The sequence below is a fragment of the Belonocnema kinseyi genome, chromosome 5 (genome assembly GCF_010883055.1).
Source record: "Belonocnema kinseyi isolate 2016_QV_RU_SX_M_011 chromosome 5, B_treatae_v1, whole genome shotgun sequence".
NCBI classification, from domain to species: domain Eukaryota; kingdom Metazoa; phylum Arthropoda; class Insecta; order Hymenoptera; family Cynipidae; genus Belonocnema; species Belonocnema kinseyi.
Genome location: NC_046661.1, coordinates 149,282,718 through 149,301,337, shown reverse-complemented (window position 1 = coordinate 149,301,337; position 18,620 = coordinate 149,282,718). Strand labels below are relative to the sequence as shown.

Here is an 18,620-nt window from a genome sequence, read left to right as displayed (position 1 = left end):
CTATTCTTGGAGTAACTTTCAACGAGAAATCCAATGGTGACCTTCAATTTGACCTTGAACAGGACCTTTAAGGTCAATTTTGTGTTTATAAATGAAAGCCGCTATTTTTGACATCGGCAATCGAAAGAGCCTTTCTTGGAGTAGCATTCAACGAGAAATCCAATCGTGACCTTTAATTTGACCTTGAACTGAACCTGCAAGGTCAACTCTGTGTTTTTAAATGGAAACCTTAATTCTGACATCGGCAATCGAAAGAGCCATTCTTGTAGTAACTTTCAGCTAGAAATACAATGGTGAACTTCAATGTGACCTTGAACTTGACCTTAAAGGTATCTGGAGAGTTTTTTAGGCGTTTCCAGACTCTTTAGACACCCTATATAGTCTAAAAACTATCAGACCCAAATTTTAACGTATTTAATTCTACAAAATGCCCAATTTTAATCATTTCGAGAAAATCTCCGTTTATAATTCCCTGATGCTTATAAAACACTCCTAATTTGTATTACAATTAAACTGTAAGGCCCAAAGCCGGAAATATCTTGTTTTCTTTCCTCGTTATGATTTTCAAAGTAGATAGAAATTGAGACGATTTTTATTTCAATGTCGTGCGACGAAATCATAAGTTTAATTGCCCGGAAAGGAAGTACTTCAGTTTCGTAACTGAAAAAAGAATTCTAATTCTAATGTTGAAACTTTATTCTGAAGGTCTTTTGGGAATAGGCATTGTTTTCAAAGTAACCTTATTTAAAAAAATTTTTTTATAAGAGACAAATAAGGGATCATCCCCAAATTGCGTAAAGTGTTTTCCTCATTCTCTACAGTAGTTCAGTAATCGATTTTTACGGACAAATTAAACTAGACATCGTAACTTTGGGTTGATTTAAAAATTTTTTAAATAAAAACAATCTGAATAAATTTCTTTTTGATTGATTTTAAAATTTTTCAAATAAAATTAGTCAGAATAAAATTTTCGCATTAATTCTTTGAGGCCGAATTTCAAAAGTTTATTTTATGTGAAATGTTATGTTATTAAGCAAAAAATTTACTGTTATAAACAAATTTTATAAACAAATATACATTTATAGAACTTCTATAGGATTAAATATTTCTCTTTCTGAAAAATCATCTTTGAATATACCAAAATATTATTTTGCATTTAAAAAGTTGTTAGGCATAAGCATAACTCATTATTATTAAAAATTGTATAAACAATTGAATTATATTTGTTTGTTGTCACGGGAAAAAAATTTTCGTGAAGATTAGCTGCTGCCAATGACGCTGATATTATCTAACTGAGAATTTTTAACTCAGCAATTAAAATTGCTATTAATTATTTAATTAATAATTAATTGCTGGCTAGTCTTCGTAAACAAATAATTTTTCTCTGTAAAAACACACAAATTTATGCCATTTTTTATATAATTGTTTAATAATAATGAATAATAATCATGACTAATAATCATGCCAAATAACATTTTTAATGTCAAATAACATCGTGGTGTATGTAAAGATGATTTTTCAGAAAGAGAAAATATTTAATCGTATAAAAGTTCCAAAAATATATATTTGTTTAAAAAATTTGATTATAATATTGAAAATTTTGCTTCAATAATTTATTTATACTATTTTTGCATCAATTTCTACTTATTTTTGCTGTACTTTACTGGTTTACACAAAGATAAAAAACAATACATTGGAACATAAAATTTTTTTTAAATTGTTTAATAACATGAAATTTGACACAAAATGGAAATTGAAATTCGGCCTGGAGGGATTGATGCAGAATTTTTTTATAGAGTAATTTCATTTTTTTAAATCAGCAAAAAATTTAATTTAAATACAACAAATTAATAATATAAATGTATAAATTAATGAACTATTGATTATTATAAAGAAATGAATAATAATTAAAAATAATTTCATATTAAATATAATATTAAATATAAAATTCATAGAAACTTGAGAAATAAAATTTGTGAATAACAATAATTATTTAGTTTTAGAAACTTAACATTTTATCATTTATTTGTCACATAAAATTTTGCGTAGTCTGCAATTTTAATTTTAAGGCCAAATGTTCATTTTCCTAACCCAATATTTTAGAAGTATTGAAAATAGACTTTAATGTTTATTTATATAATTATTTCTAGTTAATAAATTATCAAAATTCGTATTTATTATTCGCAGGTTTCAAAGATTCTGTTTAGTCGAAAATTCGTATTTTTGACTGCATTTTTGTCGGTTTGAAAATTCATCCGGTTTTGTAGAAATATTATATTTTTCATTTAAAATGAACTTTTTTGTTGAAAATTCATATTTTCGTGTTTGAAATTCAACTGTTTTGTAGAAAAATCTCGTTTTCGGCTTGAAAATTCAACAAGGTAGTAGAAATTAAATTGTTTTAGCGAAAGTTGAATTTCTTTTTTAAAAAAATTATTTATTACTTGAAAATTAGTTTCTTATTTGGAAATTAATTTTCGTAACTAGAAATTCAAATATTTCAATTTCTGTTCAAAATGTATCTTTTCGTAGTTGAAAATTCACATCTTTTGTTTAAAATTCGACTTTTGGTTAAAGATTCATAATTTTAGTTTAAAATTCATCTATTTGGTTAAAAATTTAAATACTTTTGAAAAATTATTTTATTGGTTCAAAATTAATTTTTTGATTTAAAAACTTAACTATGTGATTAAAAATTAAGTTTTTTGGAGAAAATACAAAAGTTTTGTGAATAATTCGTCTTTTTGGCTTAATAACTCAAATCTTTTGTAGGAAACTTATTTATTTCTCTAAAAAATAAGTCTTTTTACTTTTAAATTGATGATCAGTTTTTTAAGAAAAAATATTTATTGCATTTTAGGTTAAAAATTGATCTTTGTTTGCTTAATAAATCGACTATTTGGTTTAAAATTGATGAAATTTGTTTAAAATTTAAATTTTTTGTTAAAAATTAATATAGTTTATTGAAATTTTGAATTTTTTAGTTTAATATTAATCCTTTCTTTTGAAAATTTAACTATGGTAGGGAATTAAATTATTTTGTTGAGAATTCGTATTTTTGCGTAATTAACCTGTTTCTGATTCCAAGTCAAAAATTTGATGGCATGAATTATCAACTGCTAAATTTTTTATAGAAATTTTTTTTTCAGTTTGAAAATTCATCTAATCGGTTGAAAGATTACTTTTTCAAAATTTTTTGCTTTTACTTCAAGATTTATAATTTTATTTAAAAATTTATCTCTTTGGTCTAAAATTCAACAACTTTTTCGAAAAATTGTTTCATTTATTTCAACTGCTTGCTTAAAACTGAAGTTTTTTTTAATTAAAATTTTCTGCCTAAAATTCAACTTTTTGTTGGAAAATTAGATGTTGTTTTTAGAAAATTCGTTTAAAAAAATTGAAAATTCAGATTTTTCATTGAAATTAAACTAATTGTTGGAAACGCATGAAATCTATTGAATTTTTCACTATTTGCTCAGAAAATTTATTTTTTTGATAATTTGTTCTTTACAGTGGAAAATGAATCTTGCTGACTGAAATTTTATTTATTTTCTTAAAAATTTATGTATTATATTAAGAAATCGTCTTCTGTAAGAAAAAATTGATATTTTCGGTTAAAAATTCAACTATTTTCTAAAAAGCTCTTTTTGGATTGAAAATGTAACATTTTAGTTACAAAATTTTTTTTTCTTGAATCAAAAAACTTCCTTAATGTAATATTTAGCTCTTTTTGGCAATTTTGTTTGTTTTTTGTTAATAATTCAACTTTTTTGTAGAAAATTTATATTTTCGGTTAAGAATTTAACAATTCTATTGATAATTGATTTTTTTAAAATTAACTTTTGAATAAAAAATTGAACTATTTCACTTATGGTTAGAGATATATTTATTTAGTTGCAAATTCAATCACTTAATTGAAAATTAATTTGTTTCAACTGAGAATTCTTTTATTAGTGAAATAGCTACTGAGAAAATTTTTTAATTTACCTTTTAAGTTGAAAATTTAATTCATTGGTTTAAAATTTTACTTTAATTTGGTGAAAATTCGTTTCTCATTAAAAATTAATTTTTTAACTGAATATTCAACTGTATGATAGAAAATTCAAGAATTTCGTAGGAAATTCAACTATTTTGTAGAAAATTGGCTTTTTGAAATGGTGATTCATTTTTTAAATAAAAATTTATTTATTACATGTTGAGGTCATAATTTATCCTCTTTCGTTTAAAAATTCAACTATGTGGTAGAAACTTCATGTAATTTGTTAAACTATTTGGCTTAAAATTTATTTTGCTTGTTACAAATTTAATTTTTTGGTAGAAAATTAATACTTTTGTTTGAAAATTTAACTACTTGACTAAATATTCAAATATTTTGTTAAGAGTTTGTATTTTTTTAAATTGAACTGTTTTTAATTTAAAATTAAAATCCATTTTTGAAAATTCGTTATTTGGTTTAAAATTAATTTTTGACTTGGAAATTCAACTATTTGGTTAAAAGTAACTTTTTTGTTGAAAATTCAAATGTTTTGAAGATCATTTATTCAAAAACATGTTCAATTCATTTTGTGAATAAAAAATTTGACTTTTGCAATATGGATTTAAAATAGGATCTTTTTTAACTCAAAAATCCAACTATCTGGTTACAAATGTATTTATTTTGTTGAAAATTAATCTTTTTAGTAGAAAATTATTCTTTTCGTTTGAAAATTAATCTTTTTCTTTATAATTCAATTATTTATTTAGAAATTAAACAGTTTTAAATTAAAAATTAAATTTTAATTTTTTCACAATTCACAAAATAGATTTAAACATTGTTCTTATTTTTTTGACCAGTATAATTCATTTATTTTGTGTGTTTTTCAATGAATAGGATTTATAACTGATCTATTATTTTTTTAAGAAAGAGCAAAAAAATCTACCTAAGCCCGGATTGGAACCAGGGTCGCCACTATACATTACTGGAGTGTTAAACAGTTACGCTATCGGGGCTATGGTAGATAATTTCTTTCTAAATATATTTAATATCGATAATTAATTACTTTTATCATCTAAATAAAATCATCACTCTAATTTATATTTTGATTTTTTGAAAACTCTTCAGACTGAAGTATTCATTAAGAAATTTTCACAAAGTAAGAAGATGCAGACCCGCGTCGTTATGTTATACAGGAGAACTAAGAAATGATCGGTCACAGCCCTGGTGGCGTAATTTGTCAACGCTCCACTCATGTAGAGTGGCATTCCCGGTTCGAATCCTGGCTGAGGTTGGTTTTTTTCGGTGCTCTAAAAATAATGGACCAGTAATCGATACTATTCAATATTTAAGATAAAAAATTATAATCGCAGATGTTGTAATTTCCAGTCTGAATGTCTCTCCGGGGAATTTTGTAAGTGCACCTATACAGTTTAAAAAAATCATTTTTATTGATTTATCTTTTATGTAAGCTCGCACTTGCGAAATGGCCCCACTTTCATTACAGTGGGTTCAAAGGTCTTTAAATCGTATTTTATGCAACGTTACTCGCTCAATACCTGCAATGGTCATAAATGTTGCAAGTTCCTTTCGCGCTTCACGCATTGCCACTGACCTTGAAAGTAATAGCAGGAATGGATGTACTTGTAGGATCTGAGCATTTATGGAGATAGTGTTTTGAAATTGTTGGGAATTTCGAAACAGGTGATTTCTTTCAAGGTATTCATGTGAAATAGGGTTTTTCTTAAGTGTTATATTTCAAGGTTTGCAAGGATAAAATCTGTAAATTGAAATTCAAGAATTAACACAATCTTCCTTTTTATTCAATAAATCGCAATAAGAAGTGAATTATATTAAATGAAAAACCTTGAACGCGGCTTCATTCCACGCTCCTTATTTTGATTGCCTAATTATAAAATTAAAATTTATGTTTCAATTTAAGGTACTATAAATAGAGTTAATAATCATAAATGAAAATGAATATTAAACTTGCTGCGTCGGCTTTAACAAAATTTTAATTTTAATTGACGTTTTAGTGATCTGCAAGTTTCATTTAAATATAAGATTTTATCTCAACAAGAATTATAAGCAAGGAAAAAAATTAATGGGTCAATGTTAGATTTTTGACGTTATAAGATGTTTTTTAAAATCTTCCCCTTCTGCCCCCTCTCCATCTCCTCCTTCTTCTCTTCCCTCTTCCACCATCACTACTTCCTCCTCCTCCTCCTCCTCCTCCTCTTCCTCCTTCTCCTCATCCTCCTCCTTCTTTCCCTCCTCCTTATTTTCCCCCTCCTCCTCCCTCGCATCATCGTCATGAGATATTATCTCAGCTGCAATATTATAAGCAAGGAAAAAAATTAGTGGATCAACTTTTCATTTTTTGTCTCTTATCTTCTACTCTTTTCCCCTCTAAATCTTCTCTTTCTTCTACCTCCTCCTGCCCATCCTCCTCATTCTCCTAATTCTTCTCATCCTTCTCATCCTCTTCATTTTCATGCTGCCCTTTCTCATCCTCCTCCTCTTCCTCCTTCTTATAATCCGCCTCCTCCTCCGGCTCATTCTCTCCCTCCCATTTTGCAGTCTTCCTGCTGTTTTCTATTCTCCACATCCATCAATTTTAAGAATATTTACGATTAAAACTTCGCGAAATTTCTTAATTTTAAATTATTGTAGTTAAAAATCATAAAATTTTTAACGCATTTTTGAAATAGTTCTCTCTTGAAGAATTTCAATTAAAGATTCTTTAGTTTCAAATGTTTATAATTTGAAAAGATGTAATTTTAATTACTTTTTATAATAGTTCAGTTTTAAAGACTGATAATTGGAATAATTTTCTGTTTCCAATTGCATGAAATTAAAAACTTTAATTTAAAAACAATTGTGATAAAATAATGTTATAATAACATAAATTACAAAAACAGCGCGCTACTGGGTCTTAATACACATGCCTTTTTTTGATTTTCTAATTATAAAACTAAAATTTATGCTTCAATTTCAGCTACTATAAAATAGAGATAATAATAATAAATTAAAATGAATATGAACATTGCTACGTCGGCTTTCACTCACTTTATATTTAATTTAACTTTAAATAGACCTTTAGCAATCTTCAATTTTTACTTAAATATAAGATTTCATCTCAACAGGAATTATAAGCAAGGAAAAAATGCATAGATCAATGTGAGATTTTTAACCGTAATAAGATGTTTTTTACATCTCCTACTCCTCGTCCCACATCTTCTCTTCCTCCTCATCCTACATCTCTTCCTTCTCCTTCTTCTTTTCTAGGCCTTTCTTCTCCACCTTCTCTTCATAATCCTCCTTCATCCTCCTTATACTCTTTCTCATCCTTCTTTTTATTATCTTACTAATCTTCCTTTTTCTTCTCCTCGTTCACCTCCTCCTCTTATTTTTCTACTACTCTCCCTTCACCTTATACGCCTGCTTCTTCTCCTCTTTCTCCTTCTGCCCCTCCTCCTCACCCTCCTTCTCATCCCTCTCCTCATCCTCCTCATCATCATTATATTCCTTCTTCTCTTACGTCTTCTTCTCATCTTCTTCCTTCTCCTCTTTGTCTTTCTTCTCATCCTTTTCTCCTCCTCTGCCTCCTCCTCTTTATTCAAATCCTTCCTCTATTTCTCCTTCTCCTCTTTTTGCTCATTATCATTTACCTTCTCCTCTTATTTTCTCTACTTTTCCCCTCTACTTCAAACTCCTGCGTCTTCTTTCTCTCTCCACCTTCTCCTCCTCCTCCTCATACTCCTCATCCTCATTATACTCCTCCTTCTCTTACTGATTTGTCTCATCTTCCTCCTTCTCATCTTTTTCTTTCTACTCCTCCTTTTTCCCCCCTACATTCTCCTCCTCATCTTCCTCCTTCTCATCTTTTTCTTTCTACTTCTCCTTTTTTTCTCCCCTGCATTCTCCTCCTCATCCTCCTCTCTCCTCCTCCTCCTCCTCCACCTCCTCCTCTTGAAGTCTTCCACATCATTTCAACTTTCAAAATCTATCAATTTTAAATGTTTACTTTTGAATTTTCGCAAAATTGTTTAGATTTGAGTGTTTTAAGTTCAAAATCGTATAATTTTAAACGCTTTTTTGTAGCAGGTCTATCTTGAAGATTTTTAATTGAATATTCTTTACAATAGTTCCGTTTTAAAGGCTCACAAATTGAAAACTCAATTCTATAGATGTATAAATAAAAATTCTTAAATTTAGATGATATGCAAGATTAAAAGTCGATTCTTCAATTTTGAAGATTTACAAGTAAAATTCTTAAATTTGGATGAATTTGAAAACTGAAAGTTGAGTTTTCATTTATAAATCTTTCAAACTGAAGAAATTTCGAATGTAAATAATTTAAATTACAGAAATATCTTATTCAAAAATGTGAAAATTAAGTTCCCTTCAACTTTAACACTTAGGAATTCAAGGCTTTGCAATATTGAAGAGTTGAAGAATTCTCTTTTTCTAGGAAATTAATAAGAAAAATTATTAATAAAAATTAGTCTATTTATAATGAGGATTCTTTCATTGGAATATCAACTATTAGAATTTTTTATTCACCTTTTAAGGTTGAATATTTATCCTATTCGTTAAAATTTGAAATATTTAAAAAATTTATTTTTTTAACTATTTTAATTATTTTTTTATTTATATTTTTAGAAATTCAAGTGTTTGGTTGTAAATTAAATTTTTAATTGTAAATTAAAATATTTTGTAAACAAATCATTTTTTTGGTTTGAAAATTGAAGAATTTGTTAAAATATACAACTGTTTTCAAGCACAAATTTTTTTGGATTAATGATTAATTTTCTAAATAAACATTTATTCTTCCTATTTTCGATAAGCAGTTTATATTTTTTAGTTAAAAAAATACAGTAATTTTTTGTTTTTTAATAATTCGAGTTTTTTCATAGAAAATTAATGCGCTAGGTCGAGAATTGAACAATCGTATCAAAATTGTGTACTTTGATGAAAATTTATCATTTTTTGTTGAACATAGAACAAAAGTTTTGGTTAAAAATGGAACAGATTTTGTTTTCAAATTAATTTTTCAGAATTTAACGGTTCTATAGAAAATTCGTATTTTTGTCTTTATTAAAAATTAATTTTTTTAGTTTAATATTTATCATTTTAATTAAAAATAACTTCCTTTTTTTTGAAAATTTAACTATGTTCTCGACGATTTGTTATTCTTAGTTAAAAATTAATAATGTCAACTAAATATTTCACTATTCCATTTTTAATCCGGTTGGCTTATAAATTCAACAATTGGTTAGGAATTAATCCAATTCATTTTTTTTTGTCAACAATTAATGTTTTTAATTATTAAGTTTAATTTTTGTTGTTGGAATTTAATGTTCTTGTTTGAAACTTCGCCTATTTGGGAAAATATTCAACTGATTGGTTAAAGATTAAACTACTTACTCCAAAATTTATTTATTTTTTGTTAAAAATTCATTTATCTGGTGGAAAATTAAACGACGTTGTTGGAAATTAGTTGTTTAGTTTCAAATTATATTTTCTGAGTAAAAATTTGATGTATTAAACTGCTCTTTTTTTAAATTAATGATTCATTTTTTAAATGAAAATTTATTTTATTTTTGGTTAAACATTGATCTTTTTGAGTTTAAAAATTAAAATTGATTTATAAATAACTTATGCAATTTATGGAAAATTTAAATATTCGGTTCCAATTTATGCAATTTATCCAATTTATGCAATTAGTTTTTTTCGTTAAAAATTAATTTTTTTTAACTAAAAATGTAAGATTGCTTGAAACTTCAAGAATTCGGCAAAAAATTCAATGGTTCTGTATGAAATTAGTTCCTTTTTAAATAGATGATTCATTTTTTGAACAAACATTTATTTATTCCATTTCAGAAATAAAATCGATCATTTTTAGTTAAAAAGTTAAATCTATGATGGGTGGAAAATTGAACTTTCTGAAAATTAGTTCATTAGTAAAATTTTGTTTTTAACTAAAAATTTACTTATGTGGTTGGGAATTCAACTGTTTTTATTTCAAAATTAATTTTTTTGTGGTAAATTGAAATATTTCATAGAAAATTACTTTTTCTTTAAATTAATGATACATTTTTAAATTAAAATTGATCTATTCTACTTTGTGTTAAAAATTGATCCTTTTGAGTTAAAAAAATAAAATTTATTGTTAAATAACTTATGAAAATTGCTGAAAATTCAACTATTTGATTAAAGATTTATGTAGTTTGTTAAAAGTTCGACTTGCTGGTTGAAAGCTGAACTGCTTTCTTTGAAATTAATTTTATTCATTAAAGATTCCTAATTTTTAAAAAATAATTTTATTTCAAACTCATCTATTTGGTGGGAAATTGAACTAATTTCTAAAAATTAGTTGAAAATTAATATTTTGGTTTAAAATTAATTTTTTCAGTCAGAAATTTAAGTATATGATTGAAATTTCAACTGCTTGCAATCAAAAATAAAACAGTTGTATTGTAAATAAAAATACTTTTGTAGAAAATTAATTTTTTTTTTAACTTGATGATTCATTTTTTGAATGAAAATTCATTTATTATTCATTTATCATATATATTTTGTAAAAAATATTTGCTTATTGTTTGTTTGAAAATTCGACTAGTTTGTAGAAAATGTTAAAAATAAAAATAGTTTGTTTTAAAAATTTGTTTTCTGTGCTGAAATTTTTGTTGTAAAAATTCATCTTTGCATGTTGAAAATGGAGTTAAATCATTAAAAGTTAAAACACTTCCTTCAAGATTTATAATTTTATTCAGAAATTCTAATCTGATTAAAAAAATTAATACTTTGTTGAAAATTCGTCTTTTTTTATTACTTTTTTCATACTAAAAATGTAATAATATAGTTGCAAATGTAACTATTTAAAAAAAACTTATAAGATTCGTTAAAAATTGAACTATTTGGTTAATTAAAATATTTAATTTAAAATTCGTATTTTGGTTGAATTGGTTAACACTTCACGTATGTAAAGTGGCGATCCGGGTTCGAATCCGGGTATAGGTAGATTTTTTCCCCTTCATCCAAAACACAATAGACTAATAATCAAAGCAATTTAATATTTAACACTAAAAACTTAATGAATTACCCTAGTAAAAAAAAATTTAACACCAATTTTTAACTATTATATTCTTATTTGAAAATTCAAATATTGGACAGAAAATTATTCATAGTAAGAAAAAATCAACAGAATAAAGCACCCAGTGAGTGAAAACAGGATCTTCATTATGTTGAAAAGAATAAATTAATTTGAAGATTTTTATTAATTATAAAATAATTGCAAGTAATCAGATTTGCATAAATGTCAATTAGGAGGTAATTTAATAAAAGTGAAAGTAGTTAGTGTGATGAGGGCGTATGATAGGAAACGCCCTTTCGATTATAAAAAGATTGCAGGATGCATTCGGTCTGTAATTACACTAGGCGATAAGTAGTAAATAACTATTTTCCTAATACAAATCGGATAATGCTATATATATAAATAATGTCTGGTAAATATTAATAACTATCTGGAGTAAAGAACGAGCAATTTCAGCGTGGATCACAGAACTATAACTGCTGGTTACAAATGACATCGGTAGCCAGAGACGCGTAATTACACGGTAATTAAGTATGTAATCACTCAAAAAAAAAGTAATATACCGTTCACGTAGTTGAGCTCCGCCAGAGTTGAAATGAACGACGAGAAAAAAGGTAAAAAGTGAGAAGAGACTCGTATATTTCATACTTCGCGCCGCGAAACCTGCTCGATGCCGAAGGGGATTGTGGGTCGAGTAATGACTAATGACGTCACGCGGTAGGAAAAAGTATTTTTTTTTTGTTCAAAATAACCTACAGGCCACAAATCTTGACCGATTTAAACGTGGGAAATTGAAAATAAGAGCTGATAAAATTTCCTAGAGAGTTGCTTGGCCCGATTTTTGATTTAGTTTTGTAATTTTTTATGAATAAACAAATGCGACGAAAATTATGGACGTTTTTTCTAATTTAGGTTGCCGGTGTTCGTCAATAATGAGAAAATTGTTGCAATCGATTACGTTAGATAAAATAACATTAGTTGAAGATTTTTTATTGTGATGTAGTGAAAAAAAATGTTTATAAACAAATTATTTGTTGAAAGCGTTTTTTATTTGATTTTAAATAATTTCGCGTTTTTTTCAGTTATTTTGACAGGAGTTTGGATGGAAACAATATTATTATCGAAAAATTTCTCGTAAGATAATTCTTGTCAATATTTTAAACATAATAAATAAACAAATACATTATTCGTAATAACATTTGAAAAGAAATTTGCCTTTAACGAATTCATCAATGATGCATTTGTTTAATAATTTTGTCCAAAAAATCGTACAATTTATCAATCAATTATAAATTTTTGTCAAATTATCATTAGGTGCCTGATTGATAGAACGGACATCGAAAAAAGTGAATTTTTTTCTGTCGACAAATTGTCGAAGAATGCATTTGTTTATTAAACTTGTTTAAAAGATCATAAAATTGAAGAAATAATTATGAATTTTTGCGAATTTATCCAGTCCCTAATTTAAGAAACTGATATAAAAAATAAGAATTTTTATGTTCAAAAATGTTTGATTAATGCATTTACTTATTTAATTTCTTTTAAAAAATTATGACATTTTTCAAATAATTATGATTTATGAATGTTGTTGAAATCATTTTGGAGATCAAAATTTAAAAAAAAATAACTAGTTTTTCTGTAAAAAATTATAATTATAATGAATTTGTAGTTCAATTTGATAATAAAAATTAAATTCATCAAATTGTTATAAACTTTGCATCAAATATTAATAAGTTCCCAATTAAAAGGACTAAAATTAAAAAAAAAAACTAATTTTTAATCGACAAATGCCTCAATAATAAATTTGTTTCAATAATCTGTTGAAAAAATTCTAAAAATTATCAAGTAATTATCAATGCTATTGTTGAAAGAACATTTCGTATTATTTTCTGCAATTAATGACACAATTAATTGATTTTGAGAGTCATATTTTTTTCTAATGGACATTTAGCAATTTTCAAAATAATTTTTTTCTTTGTAAATCGTGGAAAGTTATTATTTTCTGCAATTCGTGACACAATTAACGGATGTGGAGCGCAATACTTTTTTTCTAAAGTAGATTTAGACATTTTGAAAATAATTTTCTTCTCTGTAAATCGTGAGAAGTTATTCTTTTATGCAATTAATGATACAAGACTAGACTGTCGTAAAAACTAAGATATTACTCAAGTTTTATTACACAAAAAATAAAAATTTTGAAATTTTTTTGAGTTTTAATTTCCCGACAAATTTTTCTCGAAAAAATCACTCACGTCGCGAATGATTAAAAAAAGTTCTTTCTATTTTTTTAGCATTTTTTAAACTATAGAAACAGAAAAATAAAAATAAAAATTGACCCCCCCCCCAACTTATCAAATATGGCCCAACTATACCCTTTGTTATAAAAAAATATAATAAAATTTATCAACTAATCATGATAGCTACTGAATTTATTGAGAAGTTTCCAATTGAAAGAACTGACATATTCCATGAATTTCCCGAATTCCGTGAATTCTATAAATTTCACGAATTTCGTAAATTCTGATAATTTTAGGAATTCCGCGAATTCATTCAATACCAGGAATTCCGCGAATTCCTTCAATACCAGGAATTCCGCGAATTCCGTGAATCTTAATAAATTACGTGAAGTCCGTAAATTTCTCGAATTCCATTAATTTAACGAATTCCGTTGATTCCACGAATACCACAAATCTAGTAAATTACGTAATTTTAGTGAATACCATAAACTCCATTAATTCCGCGAAATCCTTGAATTAAGTAGATTTCACGAATTTCGTGAATTACAATCATTTGATGAATTCCGTGAATTCCTTCAATAACATAAATTCCGAAAATTCCGTCAATTTTATGATATTCCGAAAATCCTTGAATTTTGTTAATTCCTTGATTTCCATAAATTCCATGAACTTCATGAATTCCGTGAATTTCGTAAATTCCTTCTATTTCTGAATGGAATTCAGGGATTTTCTGAATTCTGGGAGCTTCATGAATTCCGTACATTTCAAGAATTCAATCATTTCAGCAAATTGCGTGAATTTCGTAATATTCATGAATTCCGTGAATTTGGCCAATTTTACGAATTCTGAAAATTTCGCTAATTTTACAAATTCCGTGAATTTCGCTTATTTTATGAATTCCATGAATTCCTTTAATAACATGTACTCCGCAAATTCCGTGAATTTGAAGAAATTTTGTGATTTCCGTGAATCTGAGTAAACTCCTTAAATTTCTTAAATTTCTTGAATTCCGTGAATTCCATAAATTCCTTAAATTTCACAAATTCCGTTGATTTTATGAGCTCCGTAAATTCCTTCAATAGCATGAATTCTGAAAATGCCGGGAATTTTAAGAAATCCAGTGAATTGCGTAAAGAGTTTCATGAATTTATTAAATTTTGTGAATTTCATAAATTAAGCGAATTCCGTAAATTCCGTGAATTTCACGAATTCCATAAATTCTGTAAATTTCATGAATTTCAATAAATTCCATGAATTCCGTAAGGTCCTTCAATTACGTAAATTTCGTGAATTCCTTGAATTCCGGGAGTTACATGAATTCCACAAATTCCTTCAATAACACGAATTACTTAAATTCCGTAAATTTTAGGAATTTCCGCGAATTCCGAAAATTTGCACAAATTCCCTGAATTCCGCAAGTTCTGCGAACTTTCACCAATTCTGTGAATTACGTACATTCAGTAAATTACTTTAATTCCGTGATTTTAATCAATTTCGTGAATACCTTTAATTCCATGAATTTCTTAACTTCTGTGAATTCCTGATGTGACATGAATTCCGTGAATTCGTGAATTCTTTAATAAAATAAATTCTGCGAATTCCGTAGATTTTAAGAAATTCAGTGAATTCCGTGAATTTTAAGAAATGCAGTGAATTTTAAGAACTTCTGTGAATTCCGTGAATTTTAATAAATTCCATGAATATCACAAATTTCGCGAATTCCGCAAATCACACTGATTTTATGAATTCCGTGAATTCCTCCAATAAAAAGAATCTCGCAAATGCCGTAAATTAAAAAAAGTTCAGTGAATTAATTAATTTAATTTAATTTAATGAATTAAATTAATAAATTTCATAAATTTCTTGAATTCCTTCATTTCCATGAATTCACGAATTCCGCTAATGAAATGAATTCCGTGAATTTCTTCAGTACTATGAATTCTGTAAATTTCGTAAATTTCAGGAAATTCCGTTAATTCCTCAAATCCCGCAAATTTCGTGTATTCCATCAATTAAGCGAATTCAGCGAATTCTGTGAATTTTGCTTATTTCGTGACTTCCGTGAATTCTACAAACAGAGGGAATAGATATAATAAACTAACAAAAATTTTTTGTTTATAAAAACAAAATAATTTGATTGGTACTTATGCAGCCAGTTGTTTTGTTCCACCAATGTTTGTTCTGCATGGCAAAACTTTTTGTTAAACCAGCGTAATATTTTGTTGAACCAATAACTTTTTGTGGATTTAAAAAAGTTTGGTTGAGCCAAAGAATAATATTTGGGCAAAATCGGGCACATTTCCGACCTCGAAAAAATTGTTAATTTTCCCCTGAATAATTGGAAATACCATTAACCACCTTTTTTTTTTAATTTCAGGTACGTGTAATTTCCAGATAAGATCAATTTCAGCAGGTGCCCTCTAATTTCAACTTCACGTACGTATTTCTATTCACCATTTATTTTACAATTTGCTTCACTAAATACGAAATTCCGAGTAAGAGCGTATATAGATCAATTCCGATATAATGGTGAGTTCTCACATAATGGATAAAAAAATCTCTGGGAGCAATCTAATCTAGCCTGGCAGCTGTTCTTGGCGAGAAATTAGCGGGTAAATTTGGTGAATAAAAGTTGGCGTGTTGACAGGACCGATAACATCTTAGCGGGTTTGCCGTAACAAAGTCGATGACATGACAAAATAGTAAAATGCCTTTTGTAATTCACCATGTCGGATCCGACTATTATTACGACTCTCTTTGTTTGATATCATAATTTTCCTCTTGAATAATTTGGGTGACTTTGATTTTTTTCCCTCGGCGAGGAACCAATGTTTTTTCCGGTATAGGGGTGTCTTAAACTGATGCTACAGTTCTGTAAATTAGCAGATTCCACAGACAGTTTTCAACCAAATGGATAATTTTTCAAAAAAGAAAAATTCAACTTTAAATAAAAAGTAATTGAATTTTCAGACTTAAGATGAATGTTCTACTAAATGGTCAAATTTTTAATAAAAAAGATTAATTTTCAATCAAATGTTCGAATTTAAAAACAAAACATTAAAATTTATACAAAAATAATTGCATTTTCAATCAAATGGATGAATCTTCAAACTAAAGATGAATTTCAAATCAATTGGTCAAATTTTTAATTAAAAAGAAGGAATTTTTAACCAAATGGCCCAATTTTGTAATAAAAAGGATTAGTTTTGAATCAAATGCTTAAATTTTTAATGAGAAAAAGGTTGAATCTCAAACAAAACAATTGCGATTTTAACGAAATAGGTCAATCTTCAAACCAAAGATAAATTTTTAACTAAACAATCAAATTTTGAATGAAAAAAGATAAATATTCAACCAAATGCTCGAATTATTGATCAATTAAGGTTAAACTCTAACCAAAAGAGTAGAATTTTAATAGCGAAATGTTTAATTTTTATGTCAAAGATGAATTTTCAACCGAAAGGTCAATTTTTTAATCAAGAAAGATTAAAATCCAACCAAAATCAATTACAGTTTTCACCAGATATTTGAATTTTCAAACCAAAGATGATTTATCAACTAAATGGTCAAACTTTTAATAAAAAAGATGAATATTCAACCAAAGTTTCTAATTTTTACCAATAAAGGTTCAAATTTAACCAAAAAGAGTAGAATTTGTATTCCAAATCTTTAAAATTTGTATGTTAAAGATAAATATTTAGCCAACTGTTCAAATTTTGAATAAAGAAGGATTGAACTTCAATTAAAAATAATTATATTTTCGACCAAAAATTTTTATTTTCTAACTAATGATGAATTTTTAACTAAATGGTCCAATTTTTAATAAAAGCGATGAATTTTCAACCAAATGTACACATATAATAATATAATAATATAATAATATAATAATAATATAATAATAACATATAATAATCAATCAAAATCTTTCTTGATTAAAAATTGGAACATTTTTAATCGGCAAATATGAGACTTTACCCAAATGGTCGAACTTTTAATAAAAAGGATGGGTTCCAAATAAATGTTTGAGTTTTTGAGAAATGAAGATTCAGCTTCAACGAAATGGTCGAATTTTTAATAAAAAAGAATTTATTTTCAACCAAGTAATCGAATATAAGTTTTTAAAAAATGAATATTCAATCGAAATCTTTCTCGATTAAAAATTCGAACATTTTTAATCAATGAAGATTAATCTTTAACCAAAAATATTCGAATTATAATACCAAATAATAAATTTTTCAATCAAACGGTTGAATTTCGAATAAAAAACGGATGAATTTTAACCAAATGTTCCAATTTTCAATCAATAAAAATGAGAATTTAACCAAATGGTTGGACTTTTAATAAAAAGGATGGGTTTCAACTAAATGTTTAAGTTTTAAGGAATAAGTTTAAGGAATAAAGATTCCACTTTAACCAAATGGTCGAATTTTCAATAAAGAAACGACTAATTTTTAACCAAATGTTACAATTTTGGAACAAAAAGAATGAATTCTCAACCAAATGGTCGAATTTTGTATAAAAAATATAAATTTTCAACCAATTTTTTGAATATTTAATCAATAAAGGTTCAATTTTAACCGAAAAGATTGGAAACTTGAACGAAATACTTGAATTTTCATACCGAAGATGTATTTTTAACCGAATGGTCAAATTTTTAATAAAAAAAGGATGAATGTCAACTAAATGTCCTAATTTTACACAAGAAATATAAGACTTCAACCAAAAGATCGAAATTTTAATAAAAAGGATGGAGTTTAACCAAATGTTTAAGTTTTTATGAAATAAAAATTAAACTTCGACCAAATGCTCGAATTTTTAATAAAAAAGGATTTTCTTTGAACCAAATGTTCCAATTTTTGAACAAAAAGGATGAATTTTTAACTAAATGTTTAAGTTCTTATGCAATAAATATTAAACTTCAACCAAATGCTGGAATTTTTAATAAAAAAGGATTCTTTTTGGACCAAATGTTCCAATTGTTGAACAAAAAGGAAGAATTTTCAACTAAATGTTTAAGTTCTTATGAAATAAAAATTGAACTTCAACCAAATGGTCAAATTTTTGATAAGAAAGGATTAATTTTTAACCAAATGTTTCAATTTTTTAACAGAAAGGATGAACTTTCAAACAAATGGTTAAATTTTTTATAAAAAAAATTAATTTTCAACCAAATGTTTGAATTTTAATTCAATAAAGGTTCAACTTTAACCAAAAAGAGTGGAAATTTTAATAAAATAGTTGAATTTTAAGACCGATGATGAATTTTGAATCACATGGTCGAATTTTTAATTAAAAAAACGATAAATGTCAA

The 18,620-nt window shown here is 26.3% G+C and overlaps 1 pseudogene; it reads right to left on the bottom strand.

Moving 5' to 3' along the window:
* Positions 1 to 6,431: 6,431 nt before the first annotated feature.
* LOC117173958 lies at positions 6,432 to 7,961 on the bottom strand (annotated as a pseudogene).
* Positions 7,962 to 18,620: the final 10,659 nt, after the last annotated feature.